Here is an 18,127-nt window from a genome sequence, read left to right on the forward strand (position 1 = left end):
ACTTGGTGTGGTGCGGCCGTGTCTAAGCCGGCGCACTGTTTGTAAAAGTTGAATTCGGTTCATAATAAAATAGTCGGGCGAACTCTTCGGGAGTTGCCCCTCCCATTTACTTGGTGTTATTGTGTGATGTTTTATTATGTGATTGATCTCGGTTATGAATGTTAATTGAATGTTATAACTGTTAATGTTATGTTAAAGGCACTTTAAGAAATAAAGTTAAGTGGTTGATGGTAAGGCGTAGTCCATAAGTGCACATTCGGTGAAGGGTGGGCACTCGGTGGTGCCGCGCTCCGCCCAATTAGAAAAAAAAAGATTGGGGGCGTGACACGTATGGCCCTATGTACGTTATAGAGGAAATCCTTATCCACACCCACCTACAGTATAGTGATCAATCACGATCGGAGAGGGTAAGGAAGACAATTACGAAATTTTTGTGCTTTAAAGGGGCGTTTTCTCTATCCTCGTGCTTTTAAAGCATTTCTAAAGTCAATTTATTGATTGATATAAGGATCACGATTCAATGTTTGCACAACAGGAACTATACAGTACCGTTTGGCTTTTCTTCGATCCCTTATGGAAACAGTATAGCCACCCGATCAACATCTAAAAGGAAAGAATCAATTGATTTTTTCTGCATCCTCCAATTTGGCATGCATAGTTGCTTTTATCCATAATTCAGGGATCTGGATTCACCCAAGTCAGCGTGCATGCTATTTGAGAACCTTCTAATTAACGTGGAGGAAGAAAACACTATTTTCTCCAGCAGCGTAGGAGGAATAAAGCAGCATGATCATCGCAACCATTCTCCCTCTAATTGTATATTTGGTTAATTACTTTAATTAACTAGATTTTCCTTGATTCGACGAAACCATGTTCCATCCACTCTGTCACGCCCCCAGGCCTACGGTAGTCTTCCAACCGTGTCCGGCGAGGTGCGGCACCACCGTGCACTTTCTTTTTAACAATACTTGTACACATGGACTACGCCTTTCCACATTAGCATACTTAGTTTGTGTTTCTCAACCAAGTAAAATGCATTAACCTTTATACTTAATGAAGCACATACTCATTCATTATCCAATATGCAATTAACCAAGACAATAACAATTGCACACAAGTATAAAGGGAGGGGCAACTCCTAAACAAGTCTGCCTGATAACAATATATTATGATAATCTTCAATAATACATCATACAAGTGTACTTGGCAAAATCCAAGTCAACACTTAGAAATATTTACAACAAGGCAAGACAGCCTTTTACAACCATGTGCCAACCTCTTACGGTAGGAGGGTGCTCACCCGAGACACCAAGAACTCCTCCTCTCAGTTCTGCACAAAACTGCCTTAACACTGTGTACCGTCGTCCTACAATCAGCTCCCGGTAAAACTGCGCACTTTACCCTTTAGCGCATAAGATATGCGCACTTCTGCGCCTTCCTTTTACCCCTTGCTCGATGTAGAGAGAAGTGCGAAGTTGTGATCTTCGTTGATGCCAAATGAGCCTAGACTCCCTTGTATTTATACCCATTCTTCGTGTTGTTTGGAGAGGGTGTCCAGCGCCTAGGCCGACCCCATAACTCCATGTTCAACACCCCAAATGCTCATAAAACAAGTTGGCTTAGTCATGGTTTACACCCCATATAAATCGGGTTCCACACTTAGTTTTATTTTTAAAGTTGTTCGCTTATGTCGCATTGCCACAGCCTTTCGTCACACCCAGCTCGGCTATTCGTCGCACTGCGCCCGCTGTCCACCGGTTCGTCGCCCGCTGCCCGTCGTCGTGTCGCAGACCCGCGCCCGCTGTCCATCGGCTCGTCGCAGACCCGCGCCCGCTCGTCGCCGGCTCGTCGTGCACGGGGCGCCCGCCCATCGTGCAAGGGTCGCCCGCTTGATGCCCGCTCGCTGTGTAACCGCGTCCGTTCACCGGGTGACCACACCCGCTCGCCGGGTGACCGCACCCGCTCGTCGTGCACGGGCGCCCGCCCATCGTGCAAGGGTCGCCCGCCCGCTGTATAACCGCGCCCGCTCGCCGGGTGACCGCACCCGCTCGTCGTGCACGGGCGCCCGCCCATCGTGCAAGGGTCGCCCGCCCGTCGTGCGCGCCTACCCGGGTCGTGCCCACTGCTCATCTGCCGTGCAAAGAGGTGTCCGCCCGTCGTGTGAAGGGGCGCCCGCCCGTCGCGTCCTGCCCGAGTCACGAGGGCCTTACATCCTCCTCCACCTGAAATCGTTGTCGTCCTCGACAACATGTCATCTTGGTAGCTCTCCACCAAGATCAATATCGACCATGATGTAGACTTCCCCATATAAGGCAACATCACTGCAACATATATAAAGCTTCATCTCCATCATGTAGTAGTCATCTCAACGATCATCATGTGAACTCATGTCATGATACTCCAGCATAATGTCAACACATCTCTGTACACTTCGCGACCCCATGTCTGAACTAGTTGGGTAGCTAATCCAACCATCACGCTCAATCCATGAGAGTGAACATCCTCATGTCTCCATCAACTGTTTCTCTAACATCAACCACATCCTCGACTCATCAAGAATCCATAATCCATGCTCAGGTCCATGGAAATCCCATCCATCTGCAACATGTCATGATGCTTGATGCCAAGCCATCCCTGCATCATCAATCATACATGCTCAACATGTTTGAGGGCTCACTGCCATGAGCAGCTAACAATGAGCCGCATCTTCTATGTCATCTAAGAAGATGTAGAGGGAGAAGAGCCTGAAGGCTCTCCCTCACTAATCAACTCAATCCATCTATCAGGATCTTCAACCTCCATTCTTTGTAGATATGCCTCCCGATCTTCCTTCTGGATATTCGGCCTCACATATACCTCATCAACATCATCATCATCGTCCTCCACTAGCTCTAGCCTTCTTGACAAGTCCAAGATGCTATCTGAAAGTGATCTGACGACCAATGACTGCTCCACAAGCTTTGCCTCAACAGTGGACAACCGCTTGCTCACCTTTTCCTTATCCTCCATCTGCATTCCTCCTAATTTATGATCAGGTTTTGTCACACCAATGGTTGGAACACCAATGGGTACATCTTCCCTCCCATCATAAATGAAGAGTTTCCTCAAATGTGGTACAACCATAGCCTCAAATTGTTTCATGAATTCCATCCCCAATACAGCTTCATAGTCATCAATCCGCACTATAGTGAAGTCCACCTTCCTGGTCCATTCACCAAGTGTAGTGTCCACCTGTTCAGCTATACCAAGAATTCCCATAGGAGGAGAATTCACTGTCTTCATTTGTGCCTTCACCGGTACAAATTTCAGCCCAATCCTTCTCGTAGTATCTTCACTCATGAAGTTATGTGAAGCCCCACTATCGACCATAGTGAGTACATCAGCACCTCCAACCTTCATCTGAACATATTCCAATCTGTTTCTTTCCGAATCTCTTCTAGAAGTCACTTCCGTAGTAGCAGAGGCACCAAGTATCTGCATCATTCCCACAGAAGCATTATCATCCTCATAAGATTGTGCAGCAGCGGCCACCTTCGGTTTAGAGGGACAATTCTTCACCACATGTGGTCCTGCACATATCCAACATTTCAAAGGCTTCTTTGCTTTCGGGCTATCATCTGATTTCGAAGCATCCTCCTTCTTCTTTTCTTTTGGCTTGTCAGACTTCTTTTTCTCATTAGAAGTCTCATCGTAGTGGTCCACCAACCTGTCAACTGCAGCAAAAGCCTCTTCAAGTGTTCTAATCTTCTGCCTCTTCACCTCATTGCGTGCCCAAGGCTTCAACCCAATAATGAAGTTGAACACCTTGTCCCTTTCCGCCATGTCGGGAAGTTCCAGAGCTGCACTCGAAAACTCTCGCTGGTATGCTTGTAGGCTTCCGGTTTGTTTGATGAACTTGATCTTCGTCCTTGCTTCCCATGTTTCATCCTGAGGACTGAAATGGATCTGCAAAGCCTTCTTCATGTCATCCCACGAAGTGATGTCATCAGCATTGCCATTGACAATTTGATCCACCCTCCTTCGCCACCACATCTTAGCATCCTTTGTCAAGAACTGAGCAGCCACCTTGACTTGTGTCTCACCATCAGGTAGACTCAATCGTTCCAAGTACTGTTCCATGTCCCATAGAAAGTTGCCAAGAGTTTTTGCACTCCTTGTACCATCATAAGATTCCGGTTCTTTGACCTTTACATGAGGCACTCCTCCAACTGAGTTATGCCTTACGGCCTTCTTCAATACCTCAATCTCATCCTTGGCTTCATCAAGAGATTTGTTTACCTTGTCAAGAGTTCCTTTCAAGTTCACGATCTCTGCAAGACCCTGATCCCTTGCTTCTTCGACCTCCTTGACCCTTACTTCAAGTTCTGTACACATGAGATCAGTATACTCATATTGTGCTCGGAGTTCATTATGTTGTACTCGGAGTTCTTCAAGCTCTTCCTTGGTATTCAAGTTGGCCTCCCGCTCACTAGCAAGTGAGTCCATCTTCTTATCCCAAGAAGTCTCCAAAGCCTCCATCTTTTCAATCACCTTTTCAATGAACCCAAGAGTAGTATCCTTCATTGTGTCCTTTGCGTGACTAGACCCAGCCTGAGAATCAGCTGCCATTTCTAACAACTTCTTACTTTTCTGCAATCTAGTTTCAACGATTCAACAGTTTCCAACGGTTTCCTTCACCTGCAAGAACCTTGTCAACTGCCAAATTCCAAGTGTGTGAGCAACCCTGCTCACCAGCTCTAGACCGAGCTCTGATACCACCTGTCACGCCCCCAGGCCTACGGTAGTCTTCCAACCGTGTCCGGCGAGGTGCGGCACCACCGTGCACTTTCTTTTTAACAATACTTGTACACATGAACTACGCCTTTCCACATTAGCATACTTAGTTTGTGTTTCTCAACAAAGTAAAATGCATTAACCTTTATACTTAATGAAGCCCATACTCATTCATTATCCAATATGCAATTAACCAAGACAATAACAATTGCACACAAGTATAAAGGGAGGGGCAACTCCCGAACAAGTATGCCCGATAACAATATATTATGATAATCTTCAATAATACATCATACAAGTGTACTTGGCAAAATCCAAGTCAACACTTAGAAATATTTACAACAAGGCAAGACAGCCTTTTACAACCATGTGCCAACCTCTTACGGTAGGAGGGTGCTCACCCGAGACACCAAGAACTCCTCCTCTCAGTTCTGCACAAAACTGCCTTAACACCGTGTACCGTCGTCCTACAATCAGCTCCCGGTAAAACTGCGCACTTTACCCTTTAGCGCATGAGATATGCGCACTTCTGCGCCTTCCTTTTACCCCTTGCTCGATGTAGAGAGAAGTGCAAAGTTGTGATCTTCGTTGATGCCAAATGAGCCTAAACTCCCTTGTATTTATACCCATTCTTCGTGCTGTTTGGAGGGGGTGTCCAGCCCCTAGGCCGACCCCATAACTCCATGTTCAACACCCCAAATGCTCATAAAACAAGTCGGCTTAGTCATGGTTTACACCCCATATAAATCGGGTTCCACACTTAGTTTTATTTTTAAAGCTGTTCGCTTATGTCGCATTGCCACAGCCTTTCGTCGCACCCAGCTCGGCGATTCGTCGCACCGCGCCTGCTGTCCACCGGTTCGTCGCCCGCTGCCCGCCGTCGTGTCGCAGACCCGCGCCCGCTGTCCGTCGGCTCGTCGCAGACCCGCGCCCGCTCGTCGCCGGCTCGTCGTGCACGGGGCGCCCGCCCATCGTGCAAGGGTCGCCCGCTTGCTGCCCGCTCGCTGTGTAACCGCATTCGTTCACCAGGTGACCGCACCCGCTCGTCGTGTACGGGCGCCCGCCCATCGTGCAAGGGTCGCCTGCCCGCTGTATAACCGCGCTTGCTCGTCGGGTGACCGCACCCGCTCGTCGTGCACGGGCGCCCGCCCATCGTGCAAGGGTCGCCCGCCCATCGTGCGCGCCTACCCGAGTCGTGCCCACTGCTCATCTGCCGTGCAAATAGGTGTCCGCCCGTCGTGTGAAGGGGCGCCCGCCCGTCGCGTGCCTGCCCGAGTCATGAGGGCCTTACACACTCGGTCTGGTTTGACAATCGAACCTCCAAGGCGAGCGATGAGATGGTGAGGGATGAGGTTTCTCCGGGTGGAAAATACTAGAATTTGTCGACGATTCTGAATCCTTCAACATCATTTGTTGTATTTTTTCAGGGCAAAAAGTTAATTCCTTCATCACAAGTTTTATCTTAGCATTCCCTGTGTGAAACTTAAATCCTTTGCCAACAATGATTAGCATCTAGAATTTGGGACTGATGCTTTGAACAAAACTGAGAAAACTAATCTCGTTTGATGTTGTTGATTAATGTTAGGAGTGGTCTCTGTATAAGGTATTCATTCCTTTTTTTAAAACCCGAATGCACCTGCTGTTGAACCCTGTTGCAGTTAAGCCCTACGGAACCTGGTGTTAAACCCTGCACTTGCGAGGTCCTTGGGTGGTTTTCCTCTTCGTAAACCCTCACAACAACCCCCAAGGTTCTATTTCTACTTCTTATTAGCAAGGTTATCGACCGAAACATGGTCTTTCGAAGGTAGTTCATGTGATCACTAGTTGTGCCATGCCTTCTTGTGATGCAAAGCAACCCACTAACCAACGATGGTTAATTTCAAAGGCAGATTCGCATTAGTAAGCTTCTGTTGTGTACAATCTTACCTTAACTAACACATATGCTCATGTGTTTATGTCTTATGACAGAGCGGATTAGGTTTCCGCTGCACCTTTCGTTGCTGGTGCAATTATTTCAAAATGTGATGTGTTGACTCATTACAGATATGCACATAATAATTATACAACCGCCTTGCATACTTTACTAAGCACACACGGATTTTACCTCGGCATTTCAGCATTATGGATGAGGCCGCTTTTATGTGATTTAATATTATCATAATAGTTTATATGGATCATATACTAATGTTAGTGCTTCCACATTCCCTAAATCAAAACATTTCAATATTCAATTCATCCTTATCATGCACAATTCACTACACACCATTATTAATATCAGTTTCGTGTGCGAACAATTCAAGCAGCTTTTGGCATTAATTTTTATGAGCATGAGAACATGTAGTAACAAGAAACTCATATAACCACGTTTTGTAACTTTACCCGTAATGCACTTACGATTTGATTCGCGACACTGTGTAACTTAGATAACTTAGATAGGATGAAGGGCAAACTTCATTAGTTCTTAATTTACCCTTTTATATTGTCAGCAATATTGAAGCTTTCGCTACTTGGTTTTTATCTCCGCATTTTAATGTATATGCCACAATTTAATCAATTAAAACCCTTATTTTATAAGGATTGTATACCTAAAAACCTCATTAATTTTAATGAAATGATATCATGCGATATAGTGAATTAACATATATATGTTATTGACCCCTCAATAACCATATTAATATTGTAATCCATCCTTAAGGAAATCTAACTTCCTTTAAGAAGTCAATGTGATACTCATAGGTTCTAAGTTTCCAGATTCCACTCCCCTTTATGGATGTTGGGTTATTTTATTTCCCGTTATGTAATTAGTTATCTGGTAGCTTCACACTCAAATTTAAGAGCTCTCACTAATAAATATCACTGTTGTTACTCTTAGCTTAGAATTATCCCTTTGTTGTGAGGATCACTTTAATATTTACATGATATGGAGTTTAGGACAGAGGTGGATTGGTCCATAGGCCTCAGTGTTTGAACCTATGCTTTGATACCATTTGTAACATACCTCCTGAGCCTACCTAGAGAAACAGCTTATTAGGCTCCCAATTTTGTAAATTTTTCTTTGTTTACAGCTAAGATTTGACCATTGTCTTACGTAATATCTTTATCGTGGCAGGAACAAGTATTATTCCTGTTACTATACTCATTTCTTAACAGTTTATACAATCTCATAATATCGCATCCTTCTTTTATGCTTTATCATATCCATAATGGGAACCCTTAGATTCATATAAACAACTTATATATCAGAACCATCATTAAGTGTGAAGGACTAATCATGGCATTCAACCTATAGAATCTTATGGTTAATCCACACCAGCATTAATGGAGTATTATCTTACGTTTACTATGGCCAACATTGCCTATGCATCATTTTTATAATTAAGCATAATCAAGGTGTTCTGACTAACCCTTGGTTCAACATGCATAACTCACTAACTAAACTACCCTTATTGGAAGCAATTCCTCTACTTGTGCAATTAGAAGCATGATCCCCTAAGTGTCCCACATGCACCAGAGTTACCACTTGATGTTAGATTCAACAACTATCTTAACACTATTATATGACCATTTCAGAATAATGACTTCAAGGAGACATTATGGAAATCATTAACATCAACACACTATAGTTATCATTTTCCAACTCCTTAAGCATGGTCAAAGGAATACTGACATGCACATCAAGCCCACGATAGATGCAATCATTTCATAAGAAAACATTAACATGGGTATTCTATTTATGCATAATTGGCACATACAAATGCTACCATGAATGGGTACTAGAATTGTCACCCACTTAATATGCTTCTACAGTTAACTTCACACTGGAATGTGACATGCATAAGAAAATCCGTCATACCCATAAGAAAGATAACTCTACTCTAAGCTGAATGATTTACAACCTAAAAGTAAGGATTAACATATAACATATACCATGCATTTAAATCTACACATAAGCATTTCAAGCAATTCCTCTAGTCATTTTCATGGCAAGGAAACTTAAGCAATTCTTCTCATAGACAAACTGATATTATAACGGAGAGGGAAAGAAACCAACATACAGAACATTCCATGCATATGAAACCAACTAAAACATCACTTGGAGAGCAGAGCACCACCACCCAACCATGAATCACCTTTGATTCCCCCCAAGCCGAGGTTCTTGCCGTGGATCAACTACTTCCAATTGATCTATGCAATGGATATTTAATACCATCTTTCATGATATAGTTTCCATTAGCGGTGTTATGCTTTTATAGATTTTTCCATTTGCCTAGCTATTTTTCGGAAAAGCTCGCCTTTATCTCCCGCGAGTCTTTTCCTCATAAAAGCTTGCCTTTATCTCCCGCAAATATTTTATGGTTTTCTTGATGGTTATTTATCTCTAACCCATCCAATGGATATTTATCTCCAATCCATCCAAGCTTATCTAGAATCACATCTAGAAGCTTTATCATGAAAGATTTATCCTATCCCATTCCTCAATGGGATTTGGCAAGAATCTCATCTCTTGGTGTCTCACTTTTCCAAGTGATTTATTTATTAAATTATTTAATAATGCAATTGCTTTTCATATTACACATCATTCCTAGCTTTTCCTAGCTTAGGTTTACAATAGTCTAACACACAAGGGAGGGGTGTTACAATCTCTATGCTCCCATTTTCCCATTTTTAAGGAGTGATGTGGAACATATTAAAACCACCTTGGCAATTAAAGGTAAATATGTGTCATTAACCACCTAAAAAGAAAGGATAGTCATGTACTAGAAATTACTAATTATGGCATGTGCTTAGAGCCCATGCCCACATAAAGCAATATCTTCACCACTAAAACAATTAGAAAAACCTGGCACTTCCCTCATTTAGGGATACAATCTAGGCACCCCACCTTCTTCTTCAAATGGTGGAGTAGTTTACCAAAATATTCATTACTTATGCTTTAGAGAGGTCGAATGTTTGATAGAAGAAATTTAACTTAATCACATATGTCGATTTGTCCTATTTCCAATGTTTGAAGCAAATTCATAGGCTTTGTGGAAGCAATTGAGCGTGATCACATATGTTGTTGCTCTCTTTATGTTATTTCTTATTTGAAACACTTTTTTACTTTTTGTTTTAGGCACACATTGGTATATTTGGGTTCTTTCTTATTTCACTACATTCAACAAAAATAACACCTAAGTAAAATTAATGATTGTTTATTTATGAATTGGTAGTCTCAATTTAGTCTCTTGAATTTCAAAATTTGTTAAAACAAGGAGCCACTGTCATGGCGGTAGTCCCTGTCGGGGTCTGTAGGCACATTGCAAGTTAGCTAACAGCAAATGGATTGCATCAAGTAGGAGCTGGATTGAATTGCAGAACTTGGAAAAGTTGACCTGGCGGAAATTGTCCCAAGTTTGGAGAGGATGGGAGGTAGAGGTCAAGGAATAAATGGACTGTCATTCAATCCTTTTATTACTTCACTTTGCTTCCTAACGCTTGGGCATTCAATGAACGTGATACCAAGCAAGATTAAAAGGGTTATATGTATGCTTTTTTCGCCTATGTTGGAGGTGGGGGGGCTCCTGCCATTTTCAAACAACATAAACGAAACCATTATGAACTTAAAGAAGCTTTATTTGAATGAAGATGCTAAATAGAAATGCACATAATCATTTAGGAACAGGGTTTGGAGATACAAAGTGATCGAATTCAGCCCTTTCAATAATGCTCAACCACAAATAAACATTTTGTTCAATCTTGACTGAAAAATTAATTGCCTAGACTGAAAAATATCTTTAAATCTTAAAACCAGTAATTCATATAAATCGATCTTTAAACCTTAAAACTAGTAATTCATATAAGTCGCTCAAGGCAGGCAAGTACTCTTAGCCGTAAATCATTTTACAGTGGATGCAAATATTACATAGTAACAAAATAGCTATGGGGCCAGTTTCTTGACTGGCCTACATCCTGCAGAGCAGCGACCATTTGCATCCATGTGTCCAGGTATGGCAAGAACCATTATGAACTTAAAGAAGCTTTATTTGAATGAAGATGCTAAACAAAAATGCACAAAATCATTTAGGAACAGGGTTTGGAGATACAAAGTGATCGAATTCAGCCCTTTCAATAATGCTCAACCACAAATAAAAATTCTCGATCTTTAAACCTTAAAACCAGTAATTCATACAAGTCGCTCAAGGCAGGCAGGTACTCTCAGCCGTAAATCATTTCACAGTGGATGCAAATATTACATAGTAACAAAATAGCTATGGGGCCAATTTCTTGACTGGACTATGTCAGAAGCACTTCTTGCTGCATCAGTTGCATCAGCAACAACAATTCCTATGTCTGCCTTCTTTAGCGCAGGCGCATCATTAACACTATCGCCAGCCATTCCACATTTGTGCTTTCTAGCCTGCAATCATTTAACAATCTCGTACTTATGCTCTGCAATGACCAGTCAAAATCAGGAAGGGTATGGAATCAAACACTAATTAAGTAAATGAAAAAATAAAAGTACCTGAGATAAACATTTCCACCTGCAAAATAATAGTTATAATATAAACCATGAAGCATAAAGTTCCATAACCAAGAGATAAGGGAGTTGGAAATATAAAGAATTGAGTGGGACTCGCAAGAAAAAACACAGAAGTAAAAGATAATTGTTGCTCACCAGGGAAAACACCAGCAAAACCATCAGCCTTCTCTATCAGTTCATCAACTAGCAAAGCTGCAATTGATTCATCTTTGTCCTGACCTAGTAAAGAGGATGATGGATACATGTTTGTACCCATGCCCAGTCGGCGACCTGTCTCCTTGGCAATAGCTAATTGATCTCCTGATGAACATTTGCAAGTAAATAGTTAAATGTCAGCTCGCTGCATTACAAAAACAGTAGTGAAACTGATGACACCATAACCTCACCATACCTGTGATAATTTTGACATTTACACCAAGATTAAGAGCCCTTCTGATTGTTTCAGCACTGTCAAGGCGTGGGGGATCAAAAAGAGGAATCAATCCAATAAAATGCCAGGGCCCTCCTGGACTTTCCTTCCTGCCCTCTGGAACTTCCTGCAAACATTTTGAGATAGCTATAAAGATATACATAATCAACAAGAAGAACTTACTGGGAATATTCAGCCCACGGATAAAGCAAAAAAAGCCATATTATTAGCCTGATATGCAACTGCAAGAGAGCAAATTCCTCGTTCAACAAACTTGTCAATAACTATATCAACTCGCCACTCAATTTCTGGCTTATTATGTGCGAGGTTAAGAATCTAGCAGAAAGTATTTGGTCATTTCAGTTTTAATAGAATGTGTACAAATAAGTTTTGAAGCACTTTCTAAACAATACAACCCATTACCAAGCCTAATGAAGAAGGTCAAACATCCAAAGAACAATACCTGCTCTGGAGCACCTTTACTAACTCGATGCATTTTCTCTTCATTGTCAATATAAGTGAGAGTTGTCCTCTTGTCAGTTGGATTAAAAGGAAGAAAATGGACCTCTTGAATGCCTGCGCGCGCCTTTTACATCCATGGATATTAAAACCCACAACAAAAGATACAAATCAGTAAAATAAGCATAGACCTGCTTATCAACTAAAATTTAATATGATGACATAAAAAAAATACTTGCCTCCTTAGGATCGGCAAGCATCCCAACAATTGCCGCATCAATGGCATCTTGATTCTCTGTTTTGGATGCTCTTGCAGCCATCAGGATAATATAATTAAAAAAGGCAAATGTAAATGACATTTGCACGGAAGTTCTGACGTGTTGGCACCACTATTCACTATTTTCTATTTTCCATGTAATTTTTACAAGTTGTTCTGACCAGAAACCAGGTGGCATCCTCAAGAGCTCGCATTTATAAGTGGTAATCGACTCTAATTCCCATGATTGAATCAAACTGTCAAACCATTTGCATATTCCCATACCTCGCATTTGTACGTGGCATTCGGCTTTAATTCGCATGACAGAATCAACTGCGAAACCATTTGCATATTGATTTGGTTTTTTTCTTGATTTCTAGAGGTGCTCAGGTTGTATTTTATCCATAGAGATTTCCTCTGACTGCATTTTGGCCATGCAAAATTAGGAGTATAAGCTTAACCACGATTGCTTGGGTGTTGGTCAGACAACTAGAAGATGAAAGACGACAACCAATAGACCAGGAAGCAGACCACACCTAGCTAGAACTTGGCTTTCTCCATCGAACGCTTGATCCCGCTAGGCGGTGATGTGAAATTAGGGCTGTTGGTGGGTGAGTAAGTTTCGTGTTTCAGACGTGCACGAGGGGTCTCGTTTCATAGTGAAGTGGAGAGCGGCGTGCTTTAGAGGCAAAGAGGTTCACTGGGAGATCCCAGCTATCTGAAGAATAGAATAACTCGATTCTTTAACAGAGTAAGTAGTTTATCCCGTGTCAATCTTTTGCATGTCGATGCTTGTTCTGTTCCTGGTGGGCTTGAATCAGCAATGCCTACTTGAAGATCAGCGTCACTGTTGACAAGGATCTTGGTATCATTTGGGATTGCACACCATAAAGAAATAACAACCACATAAAAATACAATACTTCATGGCATTATGACTCAATTTATAATAAGGCTTTCTCGTCTTTTGATCCGCTCTAAAGGTCATAGATATTTTACCAGGTAGTAATAATAAGCCCTTTCTTGATTTACTATTTAACCATTTTTATAGTAACATTTTATTGTTGTTTACATTTACTAACCATTATAGCTGCACCACAACTAATTTAAGGGAATGCAGTGTTTTATGTTAATGCTGCCTTCTTGGCTTGAATTTCGTTCCATAAGCCTGGGGTAATCGCCCTTGGATTCACGGTGAGGCACTTGTAAGCCATGCAGAGATTGTAAGTGACAAAAGTAATGTGGACCCCACATGAAGGCCACGCGCCTTACTATTCATTTCCCCAAAACAACCATGCAAGACATGGAGGATGCCACGTGACTACGTGACTACTTGGAGTCTCTCGATTTTGAGCTTGATTACCTTGGAGGTAAGGAAAATATCCATTACAGAGCTTCGATCTTAATTATATTTGTTAGCCTCTTGCATGCAAGTCTCATTTTTTTTACCGTTCCACAGAGCTATGGTTAATTGCAGGGCGACATTGGTGGTGGTGATAGTCCTACTATATTGTTTCTTCAAGAAGAAGGTTCTGGCAAACGAAAGGAGGAGAAGCCGAAAGAAACTCCTCTCCGCCAACGGTGGATCTTTCATAATCCCAATTTTCACATACAAGGAGCTGGAGAAGGCCACAAAGGGCTTCTTCGAAGAAGAAAGATTGGGAAATGATGCGTTTGGAACGGTCTATGCCGGGAAACTCAAAGGCGACCGTCCCGTGGCCATAAAAATGATCAAACATATCGACACCCATGGAATCGAACAAATGATGAATGAAATAAAGCTTCTGTCATTTGTGGAACATCCAAACTTGGTGTGTCTGATGGGCTACTGTCTTGAGAATAGAGAGCCCATACTCGTCTATGAGTACATGCCCAACGGAACTCTTGCTCAGCACCTACAGGACGAGAGGGGCCCATCGACACCTACTTGGATCGAGTAGCAGCAAAGACTCCTATCATTGGCAACACAGGTGTTTGGAAATGAGGTGTGGTTCTGCTGCGCCAGGCAACAAACGGCAGGGCTAATCAAATGGTGGGATTACGCTAGACTTAAAAGAGAATTTGCACAAAATATGGGTATTGGCTACCACAACAGTTTCTCAAAGCTCATGATCTGCTCTTTCCCAGCTAACCTGCATCCGAGGTAAAACAAGAAACATTTCTCAGCGTACTCTGTAACACCTTCTTCGATAACAAAGTAGTTTATCCTGTGTCAATCTTTTGCAGGTATACAGGAAATAAAAACTATATATATATATATTTTTGCTCTATTTTTATTCTAGATCATTAAATTGTTGAAATTTGAACATACCTTTCACTGTGTGCAGAACTTGATCAATGTAAAGAAAGGAAGAGTCGAGCGAGATGCATGTACACATTTTGGAATGGGAGCAGCCACAAGTTTCCATTCCTGTAACATAAACCCTAAACATCATATTGACGTCACAGTGAAAACAGATAGGGTTAACAATTCAAGGATAGTACGTCAAAAATACCTCACCAATCAAAAGCCCGGCCGGAAAATAAGCCTGTGTGCACCATGACACCGATCAGAGGGCAGCAGAATCATGAAGGTCGAAAGAAAGCAGTAAATGTTGAAAGAGTTGCAGAGCATAGGACCGAAGCCGTAAGAATTTGAGCTTCTGTTCATAGGCAAAGAGGTTGTCTGTTTGTAATGGAAGGGTAGTATTGTGAGCCGAAGCCAAACCAAAGAAATGGCATGAACAAAAACAACTACTGTAATGGTGGAACTACTGTAATCGTGGAAAGTAATATTAAGTGATTGTAAAATGGAACTTACAAGTTGTAAAGGTGAAGCTCCGCTCGACGCTCTTTGCTCCTCTGCTCCTCAAACTAGCTGCTCCACACTCTCTACTTTGAACTTACTCCGAAGAATTAGCTGCTCGACACTCTCTGCTCTGAAATTACTCCGGACTCCGGACAAGGCATTTGTAGACCACCGTGGACGGCTCTGCATATGCAAACAGCTGCCACTTGCAAGATGCAGGACACTGCATGCAGGACACGGAGAACAGGTACCAAAAATTTAGGACAAACTAAGTTGTGCTTTTGATAAAATGTTCAGCTCGACAATATGAGGAAACTTTAGATAACAAAAACTTTTCATCTCTGAAAACTTTGGATATCTTATTTTTACCCCGAACATAATTTCTTGAAAGCTGCAAAGCCCACAATAAGACCCTCAACTTTGTTGTCTAATCAAAAATTACATAATAAATTTTATATTATTTTCTAATATGAAAACTTTGGTTAAAGTTGTGATGCACAACAATATTTTTGGTCAAACAGGAAATTAATACGCCGTCAACACACAATCGATCGCTAAGAGTCCCAGACAAGAACTAATAAGTGGTATTAATTAATCCAACCATATCAATTACTATATCAAAACTTAATTTTATTATTAATACTTTCTTTCTTTTCTTTAACGTGCATTCTTTACCTTTTTATGCACTAATAAATTATAATCCATTAATCTACACATAATTATTCTAAAAATATTAGAGAAATTAAAAAATTATACCATATAAATTATTCTTTTACAAAATAATATAGAATATAAGTTGACGTGCTAATATAAATTAATAAAAGAAACGAAATTTCAAATAATATATATATATATATATATATATATATATAAAAATACCAAATAATTTTGTTATATAAATTTTCTAAAATAAAATAAATCTAAAACTAAAATTTTCATTAATTTTTTTTTTTTAATTTCTTTTTCTTTAAAATAAACAGCCATATGAAAATGAAAAACTTCATATCAAACTTAATCTTTATTAAAGATGTTAAAAACAAAAAATGTGTTAATTAAAATCACTGGTATCATTAAAACATTTATAATAAAAATATATTAATTAAAATTAAACTTATAATAAAATAAAAATATATAAATTAAATTTAAATATAAAAACAAATTATATCAAAATTTTATATAAAAATAAATTTAAAGAAAAACTGTGAAAGCTCATATAAGTTTGATTCAAAGTTTTTCTACGGGGAATCTCTCCAAAGCACTCGGAAAATCCCAAACATCTTAATGTTTTAGCTCCATTTATTTTGATATTTGGTCTTGGTTTTTCTCTCGGCACAACATCAATAGTGTTTTTTGGTCTTAGTTCTCTCATGAATAGGATTTTAGCTTTTGGGATGTTATGTAGTTTTATTTTTGGGCTCATTCATTTTTTTATATGGACAAGATTTTTATTATTGGGATGTTCATGATATTATCCTTTTTATATGCACAAGATTATGCACAAGATTTTTATTATTGAGATGTTCATCATACGGTTTTTTTTTATTGTTTATGTATTTTTTTTATTAAGTTTGGTAGACTTTTTTTTTTCATTAGTTTATACAACAAATTTACACCATATAGATTGGCTAGGTAGCTTCAATTTGACCAATGGGAAATTAAGTATGTTGGTCACCTATCCGCATTGTATGTCATTTAGTAACAAAAGAGTTTTAGCTTTTCTACCCAAGTTATATAAGTCTCATAATCATGTCCAGACTCTAGATATCTTCCAATACATATGCTTGCATCAGGAAATGTAAAAATTATCCACATATATAAAGAAAACTAACAAGAGAGATTATCTAGTCATTATGTTCAGCCGAAGCCGATTTCACTGGTGTTGGGTCTTTGGCGTTCGATCCTGCTTGCTCGGTTGGTTCCAAGAGACATGGGATGTGCCTCTCAATTCTGCCAAGTCTAACATCCTTCTTGTGCAATTGAAACTGCACCTTCTGAAATTCATGTTTATAATTCAGCATGCCTTGAATAGTGACAACCATGCCCACCGAGATCTGCTCCATAGCCTTGCCCAACAGGCTTTTCATCAGCCAATACAGGTATAAGGTCTGTTTGAATTGAGTGATCCTACCTCTAATGTTGCTAGGGTCCGAGACAAGGGTCCTCCAGTCCTCCATTTCCATGTTCGTCTCGCTTTCCTGTTTAACTTCATCTTCCCATTCCTCTAGAATTTTGTAGATACCTTCATTTGTGCCCTCACAGTATGCCTATGTCACTTCAATGATAAGTCTTTCCACTATTTTCCTACCTCTGCGAGCCTTAGACGTGCTCAGGTCCGTGTCCCTTCTAGTTGCTTGGGCCCATCTTCCACGGCCACAACTTTTTGCAGGGCAAGCCATGGTTGCACTATCCCAATCCTATTCATTGCAACAATTCGTTAACCGGAAACAGTTAAACAAAATATAACAATAGTCTTGCTCCTAGGTGGTAGTGTTACAACTTGTCGCCCTGCCTTGTTCCTCCCCTTCCCCATCAATCGCAGTGCCAGGGCCTTCATGGTCGTAGGTCAATTTCCCGGAGGGGGTCGACCCACTACTATCCCCAGTGGTACCCCTCCGCCACAACCACCACCTCTTGGCCTTAAGCAAGTTAGCTTCCACTCCCCAATTACGAGTTGGTGAGTGGCTGCCACATGCCCTCGTTCAGCAACCCACGATGTGCATACCCTTTCCCCTCTGCCCAGGACGCAATCAAATAGCCCAACCCAGTCATCCCCTCATCCCTGAGCCCCGTGATGTCGCCATCGCCTATCTTCCTATTATAGCCAGCTTCGTTCCCTTGCCAAACTTCCCTCCCATAGTTCTCAGCCTTTCCCCTTTTGTTGAGGTTCCTACCTATCTCCCAACAACTACACATGCATCTACAGC

At 41.0% G+C, this 18,127-nt stretch overlaps 1 pseudogene; it reads right to left on the bottom strand.

Annotated features, from left to right (window-relative positions):
* Positions 1-11,002: 11,002 nt before the first annotated feature.
* Positions 11,003-12,520, bottom strand: LOC149177314 (plasma membrane ATPase 2-like; annotated as a pseudogene).
* Positions 12,521-18,127: the final 5,607 nt, after the last annotated feature.

The sequence above is a fragment of the Pinus tabuliformis genome, chromosome 4_1, assembly GCF_031772625.1.
Source record: "Pinus tabuliformis cultivar Carrire ecotype Pingquan chromosome 4_1, CPIR1, whole genome shotgun sequence".
Taxonomy (NCBI): domain Eukaryota; kingdom Viridiplantae; phylum Streptophyta; class Pinopsida; order Pinales; family Pinaceae; genus Pinus; species Pinus tabuliformis.